The 26,816-nt window shown below is 37.6% G+C and overlaps 1 long non-coding RNA gene across 4 annotated transcripts in view; it reads left to right on the top strand.

Moving 5' to 3' along the window:
• LOC141515793 (uncharacterized) overlaps window positions 1–24,729 on the top strand; it is a 160,196-nt gene extending 135,467 nt beyond the window's left edge. For all 4 annotated transcript variants that reach the window (XR_012476550.1, XR_012476544.1, XR_012476536.1 and 1 more), the window contains exons 4-5: window positions 21,351–21,464; window positions 24,586–24,729. This is a non-coding gene — a long non-coding RNA (uncharacterized LOC141515793). The remainder of the gene's footprint in view (window positions 1–21,350; window positions 21,465–24,585) is intronic.
• The last annotated feature ends 2,087 nt before the right edge of the window (window positions 24,730–26,816 follow it).

Here is a 26,816-nt window from a genome sequence, read left to right as displayed (position 1 = left end):
TTCTCTCACCACCCCTTCCAGCTGTTCCCAATGATTAAACTACCCCCTCTGATGCAGACCCAGGCAACTGGCCTGGCTGTGCTATGTTGTGCCTGCGGATGAACTGCAGCTTTTTCCAACCCCTGGTCCCCAGGGTAACAGACCTGTCCCAGAGATCTTCTAAGTTGTCTTGGACTGGGAAATTGTATCACTCAGTCTTTCTGTGGATTCTGCCTTCTAGATTTTGGCTAGAGTCATAATTTGACAGCTTTTGGAGTTTTTTTTTGGAGAAGAAGTTTTGGGAATTCCTGCCTTCATGCTTCCATCTTGGCTCCATCCCTTCCCCCGCACCTGATTTTGTATGGTTCTCTACTTAAGTATTTTTTAATATTTTTAATACAATAAAACTTTATTTAAAATCTATAAATCATTCTTAGCTCCTGAGAACCTAAAAGTGGGTGACATAATTTTGCTGATCCCTGATATAGAGCAATATCTCTTCCCCATTTAACATATAGGGAAGCTGAAGCTTAGAGACATGAAGTGACTTGCCTGGGCTTAAACAGTGTTAAATGTCAACAGCAGAATCTGTACCCCTCTCTGTCTCCAGGTCTAGCACCTTTGCTCATTCACCATACTGTGTCATCTACCAATAACTCCTTATGAAGCAATTTTGTGAATACTGGATAAAACTGAAGGATTTTTGCATCACTTCTTTGCCACAGGAAGACAGCCCATAGCAGTGATCAACTGGATGTCCTCTCTGCCAAAGAAATCTTGATTTAACCTTCAGGTCTGGAGAAGAAAAAACAGGATTCTTTTAGCTTTTCTTTCCTGGCCCTAACCCCAGTATCTACTTTCCCCAGAACTAAACTCTCCCATTGTGCTCTGGGCCCCATTAAAGCCCAGCTCTGTGGTTACAAGGGCAAATACACCAAGTAGCTGAAGCATCTGGCTGAAGATGCATTCCTCTATACTCCTCTTCTTTGCCTGCATGCTTACTTTTTTCTTTGAAAACAAATCCAATCAGGAAAGATTCTATGAGACTCATACCTCCAGTGGATAAGTTCCAGCCCTGCTGTTCTCATTTGGATTCATGACCACAGCTGACACCCCTGGGCTGTTAGGATTTGAGACATTCAGAGTAAGGCACAAAATCATGGATACATAGACTTTAGAACTGGATAAGACCTTCCACATAGAAGGCAGAATATAAGAGCTGGGAGAATCTTAGTGCTGATCTTAGTCAAAGTTCCTCAAAAGGTCTGCTATTACATCAGTGTAGGTACTCTGTTTAATGATTCATCAATCAACCGACAAGCATTTATTGAGTACCCAGTGCTATGTATTAGGCACTAGGGACAAAAAACACAAAAGAAACAGTTCATATCCTCTTGGAGTTTACATTCTAACAGAGGAGCCATGAATATATATAAATATCTACACAAAAATATATATGTGGCACCTCTTCTGAGACTCTTTCCCAAATTATGTCTGTGCTCATGAATAGAGTCCCGAAAAAACAACTGTAATCTCAGATTCTAAGGGAAACCCTATGGGCCGCACTACTAACACTATATATAGCTTATGAGTCCCCTTCCAGTGTGCTTACCATTAACAAGGAGGCTTAGATGCAATTAGCTCTTAGCAAAAGTATTTACTAAGATGACATAATTAAAAACAGTAGCTACAAAACAATCCCTGTCCTCCCTCCTAGAGTGTTACATCACCGTCTATCAGAAAAATATTCACCATCTATGGGAAATATGGACTCAAACTTGGGGAACAACAATTATGAGACTCACAAGAGAGGATATACATACGGAACAGACAACTCAGAAGGGTCTAGAAGAGCTTTCTTTAAATCCTCATTAAATTCAATGATAGGAAGTGTCTTTTGCTGGACAGATTATGTAGCTGAGACCCCAGGTCTATTCCTCTCTATAACTTTTTTCTGTGCTTCTAAAGGTCTTGGTTCTCTTAAGTTGCTCCTTCCTTGTGTTAGTGCTTTTAAATCTTTTTGCATTGTGATTACCTTGAAGGGTCTTTTCCTCTAGATAACTTTTTTCTAGATTCTGTATCCAAAATTGGGAAAGAGATGGAAATCCTGTTTTTTTTTTCTCCTGCCCTCTCTACAAAGAACTTACAAGCCATCATTCTCTTATATCCTATAAAATTTAACTATTTCAGGTCCAAGAATTGTGACCAATTTGTTGCTCAGCTAATCATGGCATTCCCTTCTAATTCTCTCAAGATTTCTTTGTCTCTCATAAAGACATGGCTGTAATTTTACAGTTAGTTTAAGACCTTGTTATCATATTAAAACCTCATTATCTGTGACAAAATCCTCTGACTGTTTCAACTGACTTGGGGAAGGATAATCACATTTCCTCCTTCCTTATACATAAATACAAGATAGTTTTAAAGGGAAAATAATTATCAACCAGAGGGATATAGGAAAGCTTCATGTAGAAGTTGTCACTGGGTTAAGCTTTGAAGGAAATTTTAATTTGAAGGGAAACTAAGAGGTGAATCTTAGGAGGGGCTACATTTCATGTATGAGAAATACATGAGGAATAGTATGAAGATAGAAAGGGTGGAGTGTGTGAGGAAGAATAAATAGAACAGATGACCTAGATCATAGAGTATGGGAAGGGGAGTTAGGTATAATAAAGCTGGAAAGGTCAGCTAGAGCCAGATTGTGAAAGGCCAAACAATAGTTTGGATTTCACCCTAGAGGTAAAATAGTGAGCCATTGTAGTTTATTGAGCAAAGGGGTGATAAGAGCAGACTTGTACTTTAGGAAAATTACTGTGGCATCTTTATGAAGGATAAAATTGGAGTAGAGGAACACATGAGTTATACAGATCAATTAGGATGTAATTGAAATGATTTAGGTGATAATAAATAAACAATATATAATACAAATAACATTTATTTAATATAATATTTATATAATATAATAATAAATAATATTTATTAATATAAAAATAATAAATGAATGAATGAATAATAATAAAACTCATAGAGGCATTACAGGATAAAGGGAACTAACTGGATACAGAATGAGATGCTCTGGACTTCCATCCTGGTGCCACTTTCCTGTGGGCCTTGGGCAAGTAATCCTTCCTCAATGGTCCTCAGTTTTCTCACCTGAAAATCAGATTGTTAGAACAGATGACTTCTAAGACCCTTGCTAATTCTCTGTCTTTGATTTTTGGCTTATGAAACTATTAATATTTGTAACAACAATAATAATTGTTATCCTTATAAATGGTTCTATAGGCTTCTGTGAAGGTTTATGGGTAAATTCCTTTTTTTCTTATTACATTCTGGATTTAAGATGTTGTCAAAACAACCTTCTATACTACTGCCCTTTAGATATTTCAAAACAACCATCAGGTACCCAATAAGTTTCTTCTCTTCTCCACACTAAATTTCCCTAGCTTCTTCAACCAGCCCTCCTATGGCAGTCTTTCATCCTTCCACCATATTGATCATCCTTTACCTTAGGAACCAAGGATAGATCCAACCAGTAAATCATTCCCTATATTATTTATCCTTTCATTCTTGAGGCCTATGGGCAATTCAGATAACTTGAAGTTTTGCTTGAGCTAATGTATTCCAGAAATCCAGGCTTGGTCCCTGAGAAACTAGGGTACAAATTCTTTGGAAAGCAGAATCCCCTGGACTCTATAGATAATACACTAATTGTCATATCTGCCACAGAATACGTTAAGAACTTCAGGGTCATTAGTAAAGCTCCTTATGCTGTCACAGTGAGAGGAAAGGGACTTGCAGACATATCATTGCTCATCTAAATTTTTAATAATGTACCGATCTTCAGACCATTTTGGGTAATCAAAGCCAAATTAGTTTGATACTTGAAGCCACAGACTAACAAGAGGAGCAATAGCTGTAATATTTCTTTAATGAAAGTTTTATAGGTGATGAGTTTCTGGCTGAATGTTAAAGGCCCTGAGTTAGAAAGCTGGGTTTTTGGTAGAACATTCAGGACATTGACCTCTTCTCCCTGGAGACTCTAATCTGCAAAATCTGGCCAATTAAAGCAACACAGAATAGAAGCCCAAATCCCCTGTTTGTTAAAATGAAGGATGATTCCTAGTCTGGCAAAGGAGGAGACAGGAGGCATATAGGCACAAATCTCCTCTCTAAAGGATTTGCACATTAATCCTCTCTTGTCTACAACCTTTCAAATTTTATCTCCCAAACCAACCTCTTGAGGTCTTCTCATATCCATCCCGGAGTGATCTCTCCAGCCTCTGACCTCCTAAAGTACTGATTGTTGGTACTATTCATTTGGTAGTTAATTAGCAAAGTTGTACCTTTGTAATCTCTTATCTATGACTCTTTCCTATCATTATTTAATTTTTTATGATTTCAGGCCTTAGTTTCCCAGTCAGATTGTAAAATTCTTGGGATCAAGAATTGGTCTTTGTGTCTCCCAATAGTGCCTAGTAGGTATTCAATAAATATTTATTGATTTGATTTGCTTAATATGCAATAGTTATTTTGCTATCCAGGTTGGAAAGTTTACCTCCTACAATAATTAGGGCAGCCTTGTCCCTGAAGGACAAGCTTATTACTATCTTGCTTGAGGGATTTGTTGTCCAGTGGTTTCAGTTGTCAATGATTCTTGGTGACTTCATTTAGGGCTTTGTTGGCAAAGATACTAGAGTGGTTTTCCATTTCCTTCTTCAGTTCATTCTGCAAATGAGGAAACTGAGACAGACTTGCCCAGGATCTTACAAACTAGTAAGTGTTGAATTTAGGTCCTCCTGACTCTAGGCTTGATGTTCTTTCCACTTTGCCACCTTATCTACCTTTTGGAACCGGAGTTAGCTCACATGACTTAATAATTCCAAATTTTATACATACTGATCACAAGTCACAGAATAACAGCATCTTAAGAGTTGAAAGGGATTTCAGAGTTCATCTCATCCAACCTCCCAGTCCATATGTTAAATGCTTTCAGTGTCAGATATTCTTATCCCTCCTATAGTATATCATACAATTGTTCAGCCTGTTGCTACTTTAACATCTTCAGGGATACAGAGTTTTATATCTCTTAAGCCCATTTCATTTTTAAGCAGCATTCTATATTACATTGAGTTCAAGTCAACCTTCTATTTATTCCATCCTGGGCTGCTGGTTTTGCCCCAAAGGACCATCATCATTCTACTCTTCCTCCACAAAGTTCCCTCTTGTCTTTTCCACTGTTCTTCATAAAACATGATCTGAAATCCAGTCATTGATTATCCCCCAGTCAGATGTCAAGACCTGTTACTTTTCTATCTAAAATATTTCTTGTAACTAACCTCTCATCTAGAATCCCATTCTAAAAAATTCTAGTTCAGGATTTCATCTCTTTTTAACTAAAGAGTCTTACAATCCAGTCTTCCTCCCTGTTTCAAACCATCCTCCATACCATCGTCCAAGTAATCTTCTTAATGTTTAATCAAATGTGCCATTATTCTACTCAGAAAACTTTCAGTGGTTCCCCATTAACTATTAAATCCCTGGTTTTAAACTCCTGATCCTCACATTCAAGATCATCTACAATCTAGATCCAATCAACCTCTTCACTACTATATCTTACTTTTAGCCTTTCCTGTAATCTATGCTCCAGTTCAATTGTAATATTCTCTATTCCCCCTTCTCTCCTGCCCTCTCCCATCTCCATTTCTTTACTTTTACTGTTCCCCAAGTTTGGAATAGATTTTTTCTTTTGCTTTTGTTGAAATGTTTTCCTTTAAGACCTTACTTAAGATACCACTTCCTTTATGAAGTCTTTCTTAATTTCATGCCAATGAAAGTGGTGCCCCTCACTTCAGATTTCTTCCAATAATTCACCTGATTCACCTTTGCCTCCATTGTGGTCTACCATCTTATATTAGACTTATTTGTGGTTCATGTCCTTTATTAAATCAAGACTCCTTAAGATTATTGACTGTGCCATTTTGGTTCTTCCTTTTCCCATGGTCCCCATTGCACATTGGTCCAGATATGTTATCTCAGTTTGTGGTGACTCTCCATAGCTCAGATTGACAATCACTGTAATTTAGAGCTTTAATGAGCTGCCTGAGGTTGCTAAGAGGTTAAGTGACTTGTCTATGATCACACAGCTGATGAAGATCAAAGGCAGATCTTGAACCAAGGCCTTTCTGACTCTAAGACCAACTCTCTATCCATACTGCCATAAATATTGTTTGAATTTGTTGAGTGAATTACAAATTCACTAATAAAAATGTATATATAATATATCTTTATATATCTATATATAATCTCAGTTGGTATAAAAACCAATCCCTATGTTGTGCCTACAAGATGCCAACATATCAAATCACTTCAATCACAGTGATTATTGGATATGAAGTAAACTAAACACCCCAGATGGTGGAGAGCTTTTTCCTTATCCTTACCAAAAGTCTGCCATAACTAAGACCCTAGAAGAATTGGATCAAATCTCACAGTGTAAAAAGAGAGCCAGCATGGTACCAGGAAGGCAGTAACATACATTAAAGTGGGTTCTGCATTTAGAGACAGGAGACTTTGGTTCAAATACATGCCCTTCTGCTTACCCTAGGTGACCTTGGGTAAGTCACTTAGCCTCTTGAGTCTTAATTGGAAAATGAGAGGATTGAACAAGATGTCCTCTCAGGTCCTTTCCAGCTCTTGGTTTTGAATCTTTAAGCCTATGAATAGTTACATCTGCCTTTTTTCAAATGAGAAAGTGCTAATGGGAATAGACAGAAAGGATCAACTGAACTTAGTCCACATGTACAGTCAGTATTTTACCACGATGGGAGCAGCATAAGCATAATGAATATAAATCTTGGAGGCACCACATCTGGTGGCCTGCCTTGAGAAAGGCCTTGCTTCAACACGCAGATGTAGCCACAGCCAATACAAAAGTACATAGTGATAAATTGTGACCTACTAGATAGAAGACATTGTGATTAGAAGGGATTCTTATCTGGTGGCTGCCAAATTTCTTCCTTCTTAGTCAACATAAGTCAGTATGAGAAAGAGGACATGAAAGAAAGGATTCTAATAGTTGATTATGAGAAGCATTATAGTCTACCCAGCTTTTGAGTGGTTTTAAAATCTGGCTTATCTTCACTGTCCTGGAACCTAGGAACTATGGGTTTAGTCCCAATAACTCCAAGTGTGTCATTAGACTAGTAAGTCCTTTATAGGCCTTAGTTTCCCATCTGTACAAAGTATTTGTATGGGGAAGGAGTAGGGTGGGGGAAGGGTAATATAGATCAAGGTTTCTTAACCTTTTTGTGCGTCAGACTCAACTGACAATCTGATGAAGCCTATGGATGGATCCATTCTCAGAATTAAGTTTGTAACCCATGATCATAATGAAGGAAATATTAAACTTAATTAGAAGGTAGTGAAAATGAAGCTGTATTTCCAGCCCCCTCCCATTCTCATTTGTCAATCCCTTGAAGTCCATCCATAGTCCTCAAGGAATCCATGAACTTCAGGCTAAGAATCTCTGATTTAGGGGCAGCTAGGTGGTGCAGAGGATACAGCACCAGCCCTGGAGTCAAGAGGACCTGAGATTAAATCTGACCTCAGACACTTAATAATTACCTAGCTGTGTGACCCTGGGCAAGTCATTTAACCCTATTGCCTTGCAAAATCCAATAAATAAACAAATAAATAAAAAGAATCTTTGATTTAGATGATTTCAAAGCTTCCTTCAGGTTTGATATTCTCCATTCTCAATAAATACAACAAAATTTTATTTTCTATTTTAAGGTAGTTTCCAACTTTAACATTTTAAAATTAGCATTCAAAGATTCTTTCTGCCTCTTAGGGTTTGTGTCCAAAGTTTTCCTTAGGTTTTATATTCTATTTTATCTAACTTTGCTCCAAGCCCCTACAAGGTCTAAGCTGTGATCATATGTCATTTACAACATATTTCACAGCAACTTTCTTTATCCTTATCAAAAAAAGTTCAACATATGAGGCTCTAGATGGTTAGGCTTAATTTGAGCAGCTGGAAAAGTGTTTCTATCCCTCTCATTCCAACAGGAAAGTGTTAATGAGAAGAGATGAGGAGAGGCAACTGAACTTGGGCTGTCTGCTCCCACAGCAGCCAACAATCCTCTTTGAGAAGCATCATGAATGTAAATTTTGAAGGAGACGCCAAGGTCCACATCTGGGGGCCTGCTTTGGGAAAGTCCACACTGAGATTTATGGGAGAAGGCTGTAACGGGTTATGCAATCTCTCAAAGATCATTTCACTCACCACAAACCTTCAGGATACATTCAGCCGCAAGATGAAGTATCGTTTGATGATGGCGTTGAAACTGAATGTTTCAATACTGCCCGTTTGGATTTGAACAGGGCTGCATTCTCAGCCCTAGTCTCCTCTATAGCCCGAGCTATAAACTGGGTCATTAATTTAACCACAGAAAAATGTCAAGATTTCAGACTCGGCTAGATTAGGAACAAATTTTTCATTAGACAAGCTGTTCTCTTCTCAGAGGATCCCAGTGCCTCATTATGCACCAGGTGGTGTGTATATATAGGTTTTTCTTTTTTAATTCAAAGAAAAAAAAGACTGGCTCTGTCAACACAAAATCAAAATCCAAGAAGAGAAATGAAAAATCAAATTATTTGTTCAGAATCTTTGGGGAGTCAGAATGAAATTTTGCCTCTTGTTTGAATTTTGGGGTAGTAGGTAGATTCAACTGATATTTGTTTCAGGATATTTGTCACTTGGTAGAAAAAAAAATGTCCTAACGATAGGCTGTGCTTTTTTCCTTGACATTCAGTTATTTGGGCTTTGATCATCCATAGAATCAGCACTAGATACTCCTTCTCCCAGTTCAGGGCTTCTAAAGAACAGGCTTTGCAAGAGGAGTTAGTTATTCCATATTCTTTCCAATCTGACCATTTGGTAAAAAGAAATTGTCTGAGTAAATGTCATAGATACAAAGGATTTGCATGCTCTCACCTCAACTAGAATGTGAGCTTGGTGACAGCAGTAACCATGTTTATTTGCCTTTCTTTGTAGTTCCTTTGCTTAGCATAGAGCCTGGGGCCCAGAATAGGTTCTAAAGTCTAAAGTCTGAAGACTAAAGGGTCTTTTACAGCCAATCTGTTACAAGGGTTCTGTTGGGTTTTCTTAATTACCTTCAAGAGATGGTTTTAAAAACTGTAAGTTCTTAGAATCCAGTTTCTTGGAATTTAGAGCTACTCCCCATTCTACTTCCCCTTCTTCCAAACCTCTATGGTTGGGATTTCTGGAGGTAAGTCCATGAATTATGGATTGGAAAGAAAATTGAATTCCTTTCTTGACTCTGTTTCTCTCTGTCTGTCAGCTTTGAACATGTATTTTCTCCTCTCTGGGCCTCTGTTTCCATATACATATATATATATATATATATATATATATATATATATATATATATATATATTTATATATATATATATATATGTAGTGCAAAAATGACCTAGAGCAGGTGTTCCCAGTCCTTTCCAGTCCTTTAGTAAACTTTCTTATATCTCCTATTCTGATGATCTGATAATGATGTTTGTCCTTCGTTCTCGAAGATCTCGACATCAGGGAGATGATGCCATGACATGCACATGAATTGGATTTGAGTGAGGGAATGCTGTACTAAGTCACCAGCCTCACTTTCTCCTCCAGAGCCATCTGGGTCCAGTGACCAGATATGAATCAGGATGACTGGAGATGGCCCAGGATGTGAGGCAGTCAGGATTAAGTGACTTGCCCAAGGTCACACAGCTAGAAAGTGTGAGTGTCTGAGGCTGAATTCCAACTCCCATCCTCCTGACTCCAAAACCAATGCTCTATCCATTGTGCCACCTATAGAATTTCCCATGCATATGGAAAAAATAAACTAATTTTGTCAGAATAAGGATTATTAACCAAATGTTCCTCATGTCCCCTAGACAAGCTTCTCATACCTGTTGAGGGTACGCTTACCCCAGGTTGGTAACTCTATGAAACAGATGGGTTCAAAAGTTTCCTTCTGACTTTTAGCAGTCTATACTTCAAGGTCTCTTCCAGCTCTGACATTCTGAGGTCTCCTCTTAACTCTAAATTTTTAAAATTGTTATAATCCCTTGATTCCTTACAGTGTGATAGGCTTATATTTTTTCCCAGGCCAAAAACAATTAAAACTGATACAGAATATCTTGACCCTCTATTCTTTTTCCTTCTTATTTAATTATGCATGCACAATTACACAAAAATAGTCCCTAGAATTATTCACTTTAAGCAGCAGTCCAGTGGCTTCAATTAAGTGTTCATTTTCATTTCTTTCGCCAAGACCATGTCTTATAATATTGTTTTCACACTAGAATGTTGCAATGCTTGTTTTCATAATCTTGGCCCAGGAAAACCCCTGGACAGGAGGATATTAATGTCTGAAAGCTTTTTTGCTAAGAATTACAAATGGGAATATCAGTTCCCAAGATTCATTTTTATGGCTTTGGAGAAAATTAATTCTTCAAAAAACAGATAGATTTCTCCAGAGATAAAATTGACTTAATCTAGTGGCAATGAAAGAACACAAATCACAATTGAGATTCCTAGATTCTAGGCCTAATGAAGTGGGACCTTGAACAAGTCAATTTCCCTCTTGCAGTCTCAGTTTCTTTCTCTGTAGTAGGAGTGGTGAGGACCAGATAATCTCAGACATTCTATATTTTATATTCTAAGGTCTCTTCCAACTTTGACTTTTTTTGTTAAAGTCTTTTTCGACTTTTGACATTGTATGCTCAAAGGTTCTTCCCAGCTATGATATTCTATTTACCAGAAATATAAACTCCAGGCTTATACAGACAAGATGAGTATTGGGAGGCTGTCCTACTAAACATACTTCTTTACCCTTAACCCCAGATTTCCCTAGAACCTCAGAGATTTGAGCTTGTCTAGATCTCTGTAAATGTGGATGAAAGGGTTCCAGGTAATGTGTAATGACTCTCTTAAACTAACACTAACAGGCACAGAACAGCTTTCTCAAAGAAAGAATGCAGAAAAATAGAAAGGATTCCCAGGAATCTGTATCCATCAAGATACTTTTTGTTCCTCCAGTCAGTCTCACTTTCCACCTCAGGGACATATACAAATCTGAAGTCCTCTTGCACTCCTCTAAGGGTTGGAACTTCTTTAGGAAGGGGAAACAAACTTACAGGTGATAGAGACATCTCCTCACATTCATATGAGTCCCATTTAAAAAAATAAAAACAAAACCTTTCATGTATTAAGATCTTAACAAATGTGAGCTTTTCAATATGTAAAGAGCAGAAAAAGAGGATTATATATGAGCCTGTAAATTTTCTATTATATGCAGTTTTGAAAGTGCATATTAAAATTAATATGATTATAACAAAATATTCCTTTCTGAACTTGCTTCTAATTTCTTCTGTGTTTTTTACAAATGTTTCTGTGAGGCTCTTTTTTTCTTTTTCTTTGATATTACTAATACTAGAATGATAATCAGCAATTATATAGTGCTTATTATATCCCAGGCATTTTACACTATGGAAAAGAACCACTTTTTTTTAAGCAACCCTATGTTAATTTTCCAGAGAGGTGCTATTATTACCCCTATTTTATGGATGAAGAAATTGAGGTAAACAGAGATTAAGTGACTTATTCAGGGTCACACAACTAGTAAGTGACAGAGGCTAGATTTGAGCTCAGTCTTCCTGACTCCAGGCTAGTTACTTTATCTGCTGTTTTTTACTTCTCTCCTCATTAATTCTTCCTATTCAACTCCTCACTCCCCCAAAATAAAAGTTTTCCCATTCAAGAAATAAGTATAATCAAGCAAAAGCAAGCCATTCATTGGCCATGTCTGGAAATGAATATCTTTGTCTGCACATACACTCTATCACTTGTCTTCCAAGAAGTGAGAAGTATGCTTTATCAGTGGTCTTCTGGGGGCCTAGTTGATTATTGCAGTGATCAGCCTTCTTAATTCATTTGGAGGTACTCCCCCCCATCCCTTTTAGTCCTTGCATTAACAGTTTGGGTTCTACTCACTTCATTCTGTTGGTATCTGTCTTCCCAGATTTTTATAAATCCATTCCTTTTATCATTTCTCCTGGTATAATAATATTCCATTATGTTCATGTGTCATAATTTGTTCATCTGATCTCCAATTAAGAGGCACCATGAGACCTACTTCTCTCTGATGCACCTATGTGAACCTACAGTCTTATAGTCCTAATCTAAGGATTAGTTAAAAATTGGATTTTCCTCCTGGGAAGGGAAATAAACATAAAGCTGCTAAAAAGTACCCCTCTTCTATCCCATCAGAAGAATTCAGTCTAGTAGCCAACTGCCAAGTCTAGGGTTTTCTCCTCAGCATCATGTCTCAGTCCTTTGCTGTCCCTCTAGCTCACATGCTTGATTCTTGGGATGTAACTCTTACCAGTCCTCTGCAGCTTGAGAATGCCAACAACAAGGTCACAGGTCTGCCTCTCCACATATGTTATCTCTAGGGATGGGCTAGGATGGCTTCTTGGAGGGGAGTTTTGCAAAAGGGCAACCTATTCTTCTTTACCCTCACCCCCACCTCTCAAGTCTGATCTCTGATCTTTGATCCATATCTCCCTCCTGATCCTTGACTCCTTTTTTTCACCCAAGCACAAAGAAGTAGTTCTAATTCATCATTATATATTTATTAATAGTTAACTATGTAAACAGAAGAAGAAGCTCTGCTAAGTATGGGGCATAAAACAAAAAAACATAATTCCTGTACTCAAGGAGCTTATAGTCTAATGGGGGAAATAAATTATAAGTAATTACTTCTAAGCATTGTAGATGAAAGAAAGGCAAAAAAATGCCCTGCTCCCAAGAAACTTATATTCTACTAAGGGTTAAAACATACAAATAAATCAGCACATACATAATATACACAGAGTAAATGAAAGGTTACCTTAGGGGAGAGCTCTCAAGTGGCTGGGGACACTGGAAAAGGAACCTCTACACAAAATACAGATATTTGAACTGAATCTTGAAGTCAACAAAACTAAGATATGGAGGTGAGGGAGAGCATTCCTGTCCTGGGGGACAGGTAGTATTATGTGTTTGAGGGACAGCAAGTAGACCAGCATGGTGGAATCATAGAATGCATGGAGTGGAATAGAATATAAGAAGGCTAGAAAAAGGAAGGGACTAAGTTGAAAAACAGATTGAATTCTGAAAGATTTTATATTTCATTCTTGGAAGTAGTAGGGAGACACTTGAGCTCACTGAGCTATCATAGGTCATATAGATGTTTTATGCTTTAGGAAAATCACTTTGGCAGCAATTTGAGAATGGGTATCCAGCATTTTATTTCCTTTTGGGCTGCATGGCCCAACAAAAACTGGTCAAGAGTTTCATATAGAATTTAATATTTATTTGTGACTACCATGTAACCTATATTGCCAATAGGTAAAATATAATAATGTCACATGAATGGGCTTTAAGAGCCACATGTGGCCTGACAACCATGGATTGGACACACCTGGGCAGAGAGATGAGAGACTTGAGGCAGGAAGATGAATTAGAATTCTGTTTCAGTAGTCCAGTAAACATGTGATGATGGCCTGTGGAGAGGAGCAGATCTATATGAGGGATACTGTGAAGGCAGAAATGACAGGATTTGGCAATTGATTGTTTATGTGAGAATGAGAGAAAGTAAACACAAGGGTGCTGCAAAGGTTGTGTATGTGGGTGACTAGGTGGATGGGGTTTCTTAATAAGAGGGAAGTTTTTAAGACAGGAGGTTGTGCAGAAAGATAATCCACCATAACCTGAATGAATGAAATCATCTCCAAAGCTGAAGCTTGATCACTCTATGGGGATGTTGGACCACCAAGGAATTGTAGCCAGACTCCTTTGCATAAAATCTAAGTTCCAGAACATGGTCATTCTGATGAAAGTGATGGGAAAGATTCAGTATGATTTGATGGGTAGAACGCTGAATTTGAAGTCAGGAAAATGTGGGTTTCAATTTCAACTCTGACAATTCCTAGTTGTCTGATCAAGGGCAAATCACTTAAACTTCTTCAGGCACAATTTTCTTATCTGTAAAATGGAGACCTGGAGCATCTATTTCATGGGGTTTCTATAAAAAAAATGAACAGATATTTTAAAAAACTCATTAACATGATGCCAGATAAGATTATTTTATTCCTAAAATGCAGGTCTGACCCTGTCACCTCTCCTCCTCTTCCTCTATCTGCTTTAGAAGTCTCAACTGGGCTCTATTCCTCTAGAATAAAATACATACTCTTTTGTCTGGCATTTAAAAACACTGTTTTCATTTCACATTGCTTCCTCTCACATCCCCTATGCTACAGCCAAACTGACCTATCAGTCCTTTGTGACTTTACACAGGCTCTCCTTGTAACTTCCTAGTTTCGCCTCAGATGCCTCCTCCTTCATGAAGCCTTTCCTGATTCAATCCTCCCCCACCCCATGCAATTTCCTATCAATGTAAATTTTTAAAATATGTTTTTTTACTTATCTGTACATATTACTTCCCTTCTTCTCCTCCCCTCCCATTCCCCCAAATATAAGCTACCCAAGGGCAAGGATCTGTTTTATTTTTCTTCTTTGTAGAATACTACTTTGGTGGGTATAGTAGGTACTAAATGAATGCTTCTTGTCATTGGTCAAAGGAAGTACCTATTTAGGGAGCATAACTTCATCAAGTTGATCAGGTTCTTCAATTCAACCTTCTGCATGAATTCTACAATCAAAGATTACTTCCAGGTCTGAGGGGGTGGGGGTCAAGGAAAGGGAATAAACATTTATATAGAGGCTACTATATGCTCTTTTTTTTTAATAACTATTATCTCATTTAATCCTCAAAACAACTTTGGAGGAAGAGGGTGTTTTACAGATGAGGATATTAAAGCAAAGGGAGGTTAAATGAGTTGCCTAGGATCACATAGCTATTAAGTGACTGAGGCATTATTTGAACTCAGATTTTCTTGATTGCAGGTCCAGTGCTCTGCTTACTATGCCACCAGCTACCTCAAAGCAGTCTATCGTCTCTATTCTAAGGCCCCTTCCAGCTCCAATAATTGATAGTTCTATGCTTTGTTAGGAAGGTAAATATGCACTATTTGTTCTGTTTTGACAGATTTTCATTTTGTTGTAGCCAACTCAGAAGAAAACAAGCATAAACATTACTTAAAAATAGAAGGCAAATTGTTATGTTTTTTTTAATAAAAAAATATGTAAACGATCAGGAGGAGAGTTCTCAACAGAATGTGTTTATGGGTTTTGCATCGTGCCAAAACCAAAGCACTTTCACAAACAGTTTTAAATAGTTAGGAACCTTAAATACAGTTACATTCACTCATCACTAGCAGACAGTTGGATGGTCTGAGAATTTAAGTCAATATTTGAGAGGGAGTGAAAAAAGTCCAATTTTGAATAAAGGAAGAGGTAGTTCAGCAGAAAAAACTCCATTTTGAAGCTTCTCCCCTCCCATCACTCTCCCTTTAAGATTTCATTGTGGGGCAGCTAGGTGGTGCAGTGGATAGAGCACTGGCCTTGGATTCAGGAGGATGGGAGTTTGAATCTGGCCTTATACCCTTGGCACTCACTAGCTGTATGACCTTAGGCAAGTCCCTTAACTCTGATTGTCTTGCATCCAGGGCCACCTCCAGTCATCCTGATTCAGATCTAGCCACTGGACCCAGATGGCCCTGGAGGAGAAAGTGAGGCTGGTGACCTAGTACAGCATTCCTGTCACTCGAATCCAATTCACGTGCCTGTCATAGCATCACCTACTTGATGTTGTGGTCATCTTCAGAAACGAAGGACAAACATTATTAATATAAGATTTCATTGTATTTTTCCTTTGGCCAAGGTTTTATGGCCTTTCATAATCATTTTTATCTTCTAGGAGAAGATAAATAATGATTGATATTAATGCATTGCAGACTAGTTCTGTACGAGACATCACAAAAATTCCCCCATGCACAGACAAGCCATTCTCAAGAGTTTCTCTAACTGCCTACCACTCAGTCATTGGTAAATCTCCTGTCTAAATGAGGCCCTAATCAAAGTAATTATACTAATAATTGCTAATATTAATATTGTTATATGATTTGCAAAGGGATTTTCAGATTATGTTATTTGATTTTCAGTACAAGTTTATGATATTGTGCTATTATCATGCCCCTTCATCCCGTACCTCTATTTTACAGATGAGGAAACATAGGCTAAGAGATATTTTAAGTTACTTGCTCAGGGTTACACAGCCAGTAAATTTGTAAGGTAAAATTTGTGCTCAGAATTCATAATTCCAAGGTCAGCTGCCTCAGTAGCACATGCTAAAATGGATTACAGTGGATGCTCCAATCTTTAAGTGAGGATCTACTTATAGCCTTATTGGATAGTTTTCTAAGCTATGCCTCCCTGCCTTCTTCCTCTTCCTAGCCTAACCCCACCTTGTAATCAGCTATGCCCCTCAGTTCATGCTTTGTAGGATGACTATAGGAAAGGAGTTGTGGACTGAAGCAGCATCTGTCACCAGTCAGTCACTTAACCACCAGACCCATGAGAGAAATGGTTATTAATAGTCAATGATTTGGGGAGATTAAGATTTCCCTCTTTTCTTCTTAAATTTTCATTTCAAGACCTCAGTCTCTGAAAGATGACCTTAACCTTCTCCTTCATCCAGACCCCATCTAGGTGGGGTAGCTATGGTGTTCTACTTAGGTTTGGGTGGGATAAATTCTTTGAATAGATTGCCCAAACCTGGGATTAACATAAGAAGTAAATGACATAATCAAAGTTCAGGTCCAATAATATTCTCTCATTAATTATTAATCAATTAGAATTGATTGACACCCTGGAGAACACCTATTTTTCAAAGGGCATAAATATACTGTGAGCTGTCTTGGTCTAAGAGAAATGGCCAAATGACCATCCCTTTACTAAAATTCTGGTTTTATTAATAAAATGATTAAATTACCCAGAAATGATATCTGTTGAACCTTTTTAAATACCACACCCATCTATATATACACAAATACTATTATTCTAGGTTCCAGAGGAGTGAGATATTCTCTTCTTTGTAAAAGACTTATAGGATCTCACTGTAGGTTTAAACTTTCCCTTACTTTCCCATTGGTTCCTATATAAATTTGCTGGTTCCCCTGCCTAGAGGAGGGAAGCATCATGGGATGTAGTAAATTGACCTTGGACTGACCAAATTTCTTTCTTCTCTCTTTCTCTCTTTCTGTTTCTTTGATTCTTTATCTTTACTGAATGCTACATGACACAAAATTGCAGAAGTTCGAAGTGCAGACTAAACTAGAGCTGGCATAAGGTCCTCACATGGTAGGAAACAAGTCACACCAGTGTCCAGTACCTATGGTAGCCTTATTCATTACTTCTCTTTCTCATATCTTTTAACCTCTTCCCACTTAATGGTTCCTCTCCTATTGCCTTAACACATTTCCATGTCTCCCGCATCCCTAAAACATTTCCACCATACCTACTATCTCCTCAAACTATTCTTTCATATCTCCTCTTCCTTTCTCAACTACATTTCTAGTGGGGGGGAAAGGGGAGAGAGAAACTGTTAACATTAACTATCTCTGCTCTCCTTTCCCTCATTTTTCAGTCCTTTGTTCTCTGGCTGCTGCTATTGCTTCAAAATTCCCAATATTCTTTTAATGGATAGGTCTAATGGTCTTTTTCAGTTCTCATTCTTCTTGAACTGTTAAATTTAATACTGATGAACACCTTCTAGATGTCTTCTCTCTGGGCTTTTGTGACACTCTTCTTTCCTGATTATTCTCTTGTCTCTCCTTCCCAGTTTGTGCCCCCAAACTGTGGGTCTGTTCTGAGGCTCTGTCCTAGGCTTCCTATTCTCCCTCTTCTTTCTTTGTTCTTAACCTCCACTCCCATGCCTTTGATCATCATATCTATGTCTATGAATATCAAATATGTTCTTCCAGCCCCAGTCTTTTCTCTGATTTCAGTCCCATGTTACCAGCTGCCTATTAGTCATTTCAAACTGGTTGTTCTGAAGAGCGCTCTCCTCTTTTAGCCTTCATTTCTTTTAAAGGCACAACCATTCTTCAATTCTCCCAGGTTTGAAAACTTGGTATTACCCTGACTCCTTCTCCACCCTCCCTCACCCCACATAACCAATCATTGGTTGTCAAACTTTGCCATTTCTCCTTCCATATATTTGTCCCATTCCAAATTCTTCTCTTCCCTCACATAGCTACCACCTTCATTCAGGCTTTCCTCATCTTTCACCTAGATTATTACAGTTGCTCCCTGCCTTAAGTCTCTCTTCTCTCACAGTAGTCCTCCACACTACTGCTTAAGGGCACATCCAACCATGTCATGCTGCCCTCCCCCCCTCCCACTTTGTATACTCTAGTGGCTTCCCCTTGTTTCTAGAATCAAATAGAAATCCTATTTCATTTATAAAACTCTTCATAAACTTAGCCTATATTTCCAGCCTCACTGGACACCAGCCCCCTTTATGTACTCTAATTCAGTCTGACTGGCCTTTTCTCTTGTCCTCTCACACAAAGCCCTCTGTCCTCATGCCTAGAATACGTTTCATTATCATCTTGGTGTTATAGAATCCCTCTCTTCCTTTAAGACAGGCGTGGGGAAACTTTTTTCTGCTAGAAGCCATTTGGATATTTATAACATCCTTCCCAGGCCATACAAAATTATCAATTTAAAAATTAACTTGTTCTTTTTTAATAACTAATTAATTTAATTTAATTTACCCCTAATAAGCTCCTAGAGTTATTGAATTTCATGTACCGCTATGTTAATACCAAACCAAAATAAGATCTGAGGATGGATGTTCTCCACCCCTGCTTTAAGACTATGCTCAAGGACTATTGTATACATACTGAATTTATCTATATCTATCTATATAAAATATATGAATTGAATAGATAGTCTTTCCTGATCCCCTTATTTCCTTCTATCTCTCTCAAACTGCAAAAGTTGTATTTACTTTGTTTTTCTTTAATATTTATTTGCTAAATATTTTATATGTGTATATATGTATGTGTGTGTAAATGTACATACCCACACCATATGTGTCTGCATGTGTGTTTATGTACCTTTGTTTTCTCGTCTCTTAGAATGTATATACACTCCTTGCAGTTAGGAATTATTTCATTCATTGTAATTGTATCTCCATTGTTTAGTACAGCCTCTGGCATATAGAGATCATTTAATAAATACTTGTTAGTTGGTTGATTGATTATGCAGCCCAGGGAGCCTCACTAAGCCATAGCCTCAGACATGTGAGATAGCACCCCGACAATGAGTCTCCTAGGTAGCATCAGTTTGAGCCATAGCAGAAGAGAAGATCAGATCTGTGTCTGGGCAGCCTGTGGCACAGTCAGTGCCATAAGGAGAGACAGGACTAGGACCCTGGAAAAACCACACCTGGAGTCTTTCCAGAAGATTATAACAGCATATTTGACAACATTTGATTGGGGCCTGTTATAGGTATTGCAAGAGACAGGGATAACTCTGAGTTTAGAACTATGCAAGGAAAAGAAGATAAAGACTCTAATCCAGAATTTAGGTCAGCCATCAGGAGACTGAGGCAAAATTAAGAATTCTTTTAAAAGAAGTGGCATTAGGGCAGCTAGGTGGTGCAGTGGATAGAGCACCAGTCCTGGAGTCAGGAGTACCTGAGTTCAAATCCGACCTCAGACACTTAATAATTACCTAGTTGTGTGGCCTTGGGGAAACCACTTAACCCCATTTACCTTGCAAAAAAAAAACAACAAACCTAAAACAAAAAGAAGTGGCATTATCTTAGTTGCTATAACTAAGACTAAGCAGGACTTGCCCTACCATCTAAGAGTATGGCAGCATATGGAGAATGAAATTGAGGTTAGAAATTGGTGATAATATAAGAAAATGCCACATATAATGAAAAAAAAATACCATGAACTAAGAGAAACAAATAAAGGCAAGCCTAGAAATAGAGAGTAATTCCAAACAAGTTTAAACAGAGCTTCAGAGAAAAGAATTACATTGTCTCAAGTATGACATCTTTATAAGACTACCTAAAAGAAATGAAGCAAGTGATACAAAAGGTAATATTGAATAAATTGAGGGATAATAAAGAAAGGAGAAAGAGAATTAAAAGCCTTTAGAACAAAAGAGGACAAACCTTATTTTATAACATTCTCTGTAAATTAGAATGGGCCAAACAAAAAGGAATGACTCCTTAGGTCAACAAAAAATATTTTAGAAAGCCATAAAATTAAAAAATTTGAAGAATATATATAACATAGAATAAATGCCATTATTTACAGATTCCATACTTGCAAATTCACCTACCTGCTGAAATTTATTTGTAATTCCAAACCAGTGCTCACAGTGTGTTCATGGTCATTCATGGACATGCTCAAAACCACAAAAATCTGAGTTGCCCAATGGGCATATTCCTAACTGCCATAGAACAGGGTGACTCACTGCCTTCTTATTTATCTCATACTTTAAAGAAATGGCCGATTTGTGATCTATTTGGTGTCACATTTCCCCACAGTTGTATGCTTTCTGTTGCTGATTTCGCTTTTAAAATGGTCCCTAACTATAGTACTAAAGTGCTGTCTGTTTCTAAAGTCAGAAGGTTGTCATGTTCCCTATGGAGAAAATAAATGTTTGAGATAAGCTTCATTCAGACATGAGTTATAGTGCAGTTAGCCATGAGTTCAAAGCTAATGAATCAGCAATATGATACATCCAAAAAAGGAAAAGGAAATTAGTGGATCTGTCCCACCAGTCCAGAAAGTGCATAAGTAAATGTGACCAGAGACTAGCAAGAACCTAACCCCATTTCCCTCGCTGGGAGAAAGGATTCATTATTTGCTAATTCCGTGTTCATGGCAACTTTATTGAACAAATGATGAGAATAAATTGTATGTACTAGAAAAAATAACAGGACAGGGAGAAGAAATGTAAAACCTATTTAAACCACTTAGAAATCATAACCTTTCCTTTCTCTCCAAAACTTGGATGCTGTATTGTAACAAAAAATAAAACAAAATTGCCAAAAGGTATTAGAATTAGAAGACAAATTGGAAAGAAATCATTGGTTACCTTCTAAAAGAAACCTCAAGATGAAAACTCCCAGAAATGTCTTAGCAAAATTCCAGAGTTTCTAGACCAAAGAAGAAATATAACAAGTACTAGAAGAGAGTTCAAGTAATAATCCCACAATATTTGGCAGTTAGCATTATAAAAACGAGGAAATCTTACAATATTCTCAAAGGGAAAAGATAAAGGCTTACCACCAAGAATAACTTATTGTGTAAAATTGAATATAATCCTGCAGGGGAAAAATGGAATTCAAACAGAATAGAGAACTTTCAAACATTCCTGATGAAAAGCCCAGAACTAAGAAGAAGCTTTGAAATGCAAGAATGGGAGTCAAGAGGAAATTAAAAAGGTAAATATATTTGAGCATTTGGAGACTGCTATAGCAGGGTTAGCAAACTATGACCCACAGAACAAATCCAGCTGTTGCCTTATTTTGAATGGCCAGTGAGAATTTACAAATATAAATACACACAAACAAACAAAAAAACCCACAAACTATTCTTAGCTTAGTGAGCCATTAAAAAAAATATATATTTGGTTCCTTGACTGTAGTTTGCCAACCTCTGAGTTTTACAGTGATGAAGAGCTTATATTCTGATAGAGATTCTGATAAAAGGAAAACAAAGGTTCTACTCTGAGAGAGAAAGAGACAGACAGACAGAAACACACACACACACACACACACACACACACACACACAAACTCTGAGGAAGTTATATAAGACAAACAGTGGGACTAAAAATGGTTTTGTTCCAATTTAAAGAGGAGGAAGGAAGGAATGGGGAATATATAAGGGAAGAAAAGGCAAGGCTAGAATCTTGCTGTTTCACATAATGGAAGTACTCAAGTTGAAGAATAAATGCAACCAACTCCTCAAAGACCATTTTCAAGAACATCTCCTCATTGCTGGAGTCAATGATTCATGCCTGTATGAAGAGCAAAGTTTGGCAAAAACTTGGGAGAAGAGAAACCTTAGGTTTCTGACTATCAGTTCAAGAAAGAAGACAGTTCTAGACTCACTTCAATTCCCTTGATTGAACTCAACCAAAAAAGAGAAAGAAAGAGAGAAAGAGAATCCCAGATTTCACCTAAGAAAAATTCCCTTAAGTCTCCAGTATATTAAATTGAGGATAGAAAGAGACATGATCAAGGTGGTGGTGCTTCAAAAAGTCAGTTTCTTAACAAAGTCTTTCTCTCCCTTGGGGGACTTGAAAAGAGCCTATATAACTGTGTCTTCTCTCTTGAACCAGAAGGCTAGAAGCTCAGTATTTTTCTTCTAAGTTCTAAATTCTGCCCCTCAGGAACTTACAAAGCATTGAATAATTAATCTCCACAAATGAGAGTCCCATGTAAAATGGCTTTGAGGCTCTGGTTACATATATAAACATGTAAGAAGAGATGAAAAGATCAGGCATCACATGAATCTCACTCATCTGAACCGGGGATTGAACACAATTTTGTGGAGAAATATTTAAATTTAATAGGGAAATATGTTGGGAGGGAGGGAGAGAGAGAGAGAGAGAGAGAGAGAGAGAGAGAGAGAGAGAGAGAGAGAGAGAGAGAGGAGAAAGAGTTTTGGGAGGGGGTAGGATTGGTAAGGGATTAGTTATAAGCAAAACAAACTACAAAGTCAAAGGATGAAGCATGAAAGGGTGACTAAAAGGAAAGAAAGATTAAGATCTATAAGGTGGGGTGCACCAAGGGGAATAAAAAAGGGTTAATAGAATAGAAATGGATTACTTCAATTGTAGTTTGCTAGTGTTAGGTGCACTCCTCTTTTATCATCTTTTTTGGTAAAGATATGGGAGTAAAAGAGCAAAAAGTACAAGAGGATATTATAGAGAGAAATACCCAAATAATAATCATAGCTATGAAGTGAATGAGATGAATTCACTCATAAGATGGAAAAGGGTAGCAGAATATATTAGAAAATAGAATCTAAGAATATGGTACAGTGGATAGAGTGCTAGACTTGTATTCAGATCCCAGATATTTACTAACTATATGACTAGGTGAGTTGCTCAATCTTTGTTTTCTTCAGTTTCCTCATCTGTAAAACAAAGATAATGTTTACAGCTACCTCCCTGGATTAATATGAGGATTAAAGTGAGATAATATTTGCAAAGTGATTTGCAAACCTCAGAGTATTCACCAGCTATCAATATTATTACATACTGCTTATAAATAAAAATTAACAATTAAAACAATGATTCACATAGAATCAAAATAAGGTACTGGAACAAAATCTCTTTAAGATGAACTTAAAAAAGCAGGATAGCAATCATGATCCTAGGAAAAGTGACAATAAAAAGAGATACGACTAAAAGATAAACAGGAAAACTACATTATACTCAAGGGAACCATAAATGATGAGCCAATATAATACCCAATACATTTATACTGAATAGAATAGTATCTAAATTCTTAAAGGAAAAGTTAGTCAAATTGCAGGGAGAATAGTAAAACTATAATATTGAGTGACATCAATGTACAGGTTTCAGACCTAAACAAATTTAACAAAAAGATAAACAAGAAAAAATAGAATTTTAGAAAAGTAAGCTATGCTGGATTTCTGATGACTATTGAACAGAAAAGAAAGGAATAAATATATTTCTTACCGGTGCATGGCACCTTCAGAAAAATTTACCATGAACTAGAAAATAAAAACCTCACTATCAAATAGGAAAAGCAACAAAATCAAATATATCATGTATTATCCATAAGCAACATGCCAAAACTTTTAAGATGCAGCTAAAACAGTCCTAAGGGGAAAATTCATGTTTCTAAACACTTTCAGCATGGAATGTTATTAAGAAATATTCATTCACATAGGGGGTTGCAATAGATTATTTGTGAAATTCTTTTTAACTTTGAGAATTTTAGTAATTTAGAAATTTTTAGATCTTAGAATTTAAATAATTATGGAGTCTCAAAGCCTCAAAGGATTGATGGTAACCTGACTGAGAGAAGAATATAATGTCCTTGAGGGCAGGGACTAGATCATTTTTGTTTTTCTATAGCCATAGCATAATTTTTGGCAATAGTAAGCAATTGATAAATGTCTGTCTGACTGATACACATTTGAATTGAACTAAACTGCCAATTTATTGATGAGGAAAGTGAGGTCCTCAGAAAGGAAGTAACTTGAATAATGTGCATAGGGAATTAGTGAGAATCAGATCTCCTGATTCCCAGGTCATACCTACTCCATATTTCCCGGGAGAAATCTTCCAGTATGAACTTTTCAGTTGTTCTCAGGTTACCATTTTATTGGACATACTGCTTTCATGTGCATGTCTAAAAGGAAGGTGAAATTTCCCCTCTCTTTTAAATTGGCCTCTTAAGCGCTTAAAGACCCATGGCAGCGTCTGGTTTCTTTCAAGTTGCATAGTGTTTGAATGATCCCAAAGAAATGCTGTTGGGAGCTCTGATTTGTGTTCTAGGCTAATGTTTCATTTTTCTTTCATCAGCCCCAAACTTATAAAGTTGAGAGCAGAAATGCCAAACACAATGCCCGTTCATTTAAAAGGATTTGCTAGTTACCCTGGCTATTCATTACCAGAGTCCCACTGATTCCCAGAAGAAGCGACCTGTGGAGTTTCACTCATAAAGAATGGTTAGTGTGCTTAAAATTCTTGCTGATTTAAAGGCTATTTCAAAGAAACCACTGGGTGATTTACTGCAATTTTTCTTTTTCATTCATCATTTTGAGTTGGGCTTAATAAAACATTCCCCCTTCACCCCTCCTTCAACCAGAGCAACTAGGAGCTGATCCAAATTATTTCTGAACTGTAAAACAAAGAAGTAAATTTACACTTTTGGAGGGTAAGAATGCTCCAAGATATTCATCCAGCCTGGTCTAGGAAAGGACTTAAAGTTCAATACTAGCTTTGTTATCTTATTACTTATATGTCCTAATGGTCACTTGAGCTCTCCCCATCTCCATTTCTCCATATGTAAAAACAAGAAGTTCAGAAAATCTCTTCTAGCACTAAATCCTATTCTTCTAGGGAGAGTCCTAGATAAGGAGCCAAGAGACCCCAATTCTAGTTCTATTTCTGCTACCATCCAGCTGTGATCTCAAACACATAAAATTCCTGCTCTTGGCCTCAATTTCTCACTCTATAGTGAGGGAATTGAACTAGATATTCTTTAAGCCTGCCTCTAAGTCTGATGGCTGATGTTTCATATTCTAAGGTTCCTTCAGGCTCCCACACTCTGCCTCTAAGTTCCCTTTTGAGCATACCACTCAGCTTTGACATCTTTTGTTTTATGTCCAAAGGGCCTGCCTAGCTCTGAATTCAATACTAAGTGTGTGATAGCCTAATTAAAGGCAATTGACACTTGGAGAAACTCTTTTTCTTTTACCAAAATATGTTTAAGATTTTCTAAAGACAAACATTTCTCTCTCCTTCCTAATGTTTTTATTCAGCTTTTTGAAAACACTATTTCTGGGGCGGCTAGGTGGCGTAGTGGATAAAGCACCAGCCCTGGAGTCAGGAGTACCTGGGTTCAAATCCAGTCTCAGACACTTAATAATTACCTAGCTGTGTAGCCTTGGGCAAGCCACTTAACCCCATTTGCCTTGCAAAAACCTAAAAACAAAAAAAAACACTATTTCTTCCCTTGAAGTTTTCAATATGGTGGAGGTGAAGTGATATTGAAGACAACTTTCAGTATAAGTTAATTATAGGAGGTAACAGATCTGACCAGGGCAAAGATCTGTTAAGGTACAGAATTGTCAGAAGTTGTAAAGGGGAAGGAATATTATCAGTACCACCAGTACTAGCACCAGCACTAGCACTACCATACCACCACCACCACACCACCTCCACCATTTTTCCACTACCATAGTACCATCACTACACCTCTTCTACCACTACCACCACCACCACCACCACCACCACCACCACCACCATCTTTCCATTACCACAATACCATCACTACACCTCTTCTACCATCACCACCTCCACCATCACCACTGCCCCCACCACTACCACTACCACCACCATCACCACACCACCTCCACTACCTTTCTACCACCACAATACCATCACCACACCTCTTCTACCACATCACCACCCCCACTACCAAGACTACTACTGTCACTGCTGCTTTGTCTGCTGCTGTTATCACATTCTAACATCTTTATACTTGTGCTAGGCACCATGTTAAACACTTTACAATTATATATTATCTCATTTTTATCCTCAAAACAATACTGGGAGGCAGGTACTGTTTATGCTAATTTTACAATTGAGGAAATGGAGACAACAGGTTAAGTGGCTTCCTCAGAGTAACCATAGCTAGGAACTATCTGAAGGCAGATTTTAATTCAGGACTTCCGGATCCCAGCTCTCTATCCACCACATCAGCTAGTGGCCTCCTAACTAAAACTCAGATCTCAGCCCACCTAGGATCAGTGATGTGATGTTTTGGCATTCTGAAGCAATAGCATTCTGTTTCTGTTATCCCCTATTATCTTGGATCTTCTTGTACTGATTAGTGCTGAGGAAGAGTTCCTATATCCATTGTTCACTAGGGAGGTGAATTGCCAATCAGCATTAGGTTAACTGGTAACCATATTAAAATTAAATTTTTTTAAATGATGAAAACTATCTCTAGTTGGTCCTCAATGGATTGACAGCTCACCCAAAGACATGGTTAGAAAGGGGGAAAAGTATATAAGAGATTTCTTTTC

This window comes from Macrotis lagotis, chromosome 1 (assembly GCF_037893015.1).
Source record: "Macrotis lagotis isolate mMagLag1 chromosome 1, bilby.v1.9.chrom.fasta, whole genome shotgun sequence".
NCBI classification, from domain to species: domain Eukaryota; kingdom Metazoa; phylum Chordata; class Mammalia; order Peramelemorphia; family Peramelidae; genus Macrotis; species Macrotis lagotis.
This window is presented reverse-complemented; position numbering and strand designations above follow the sequence as displayed.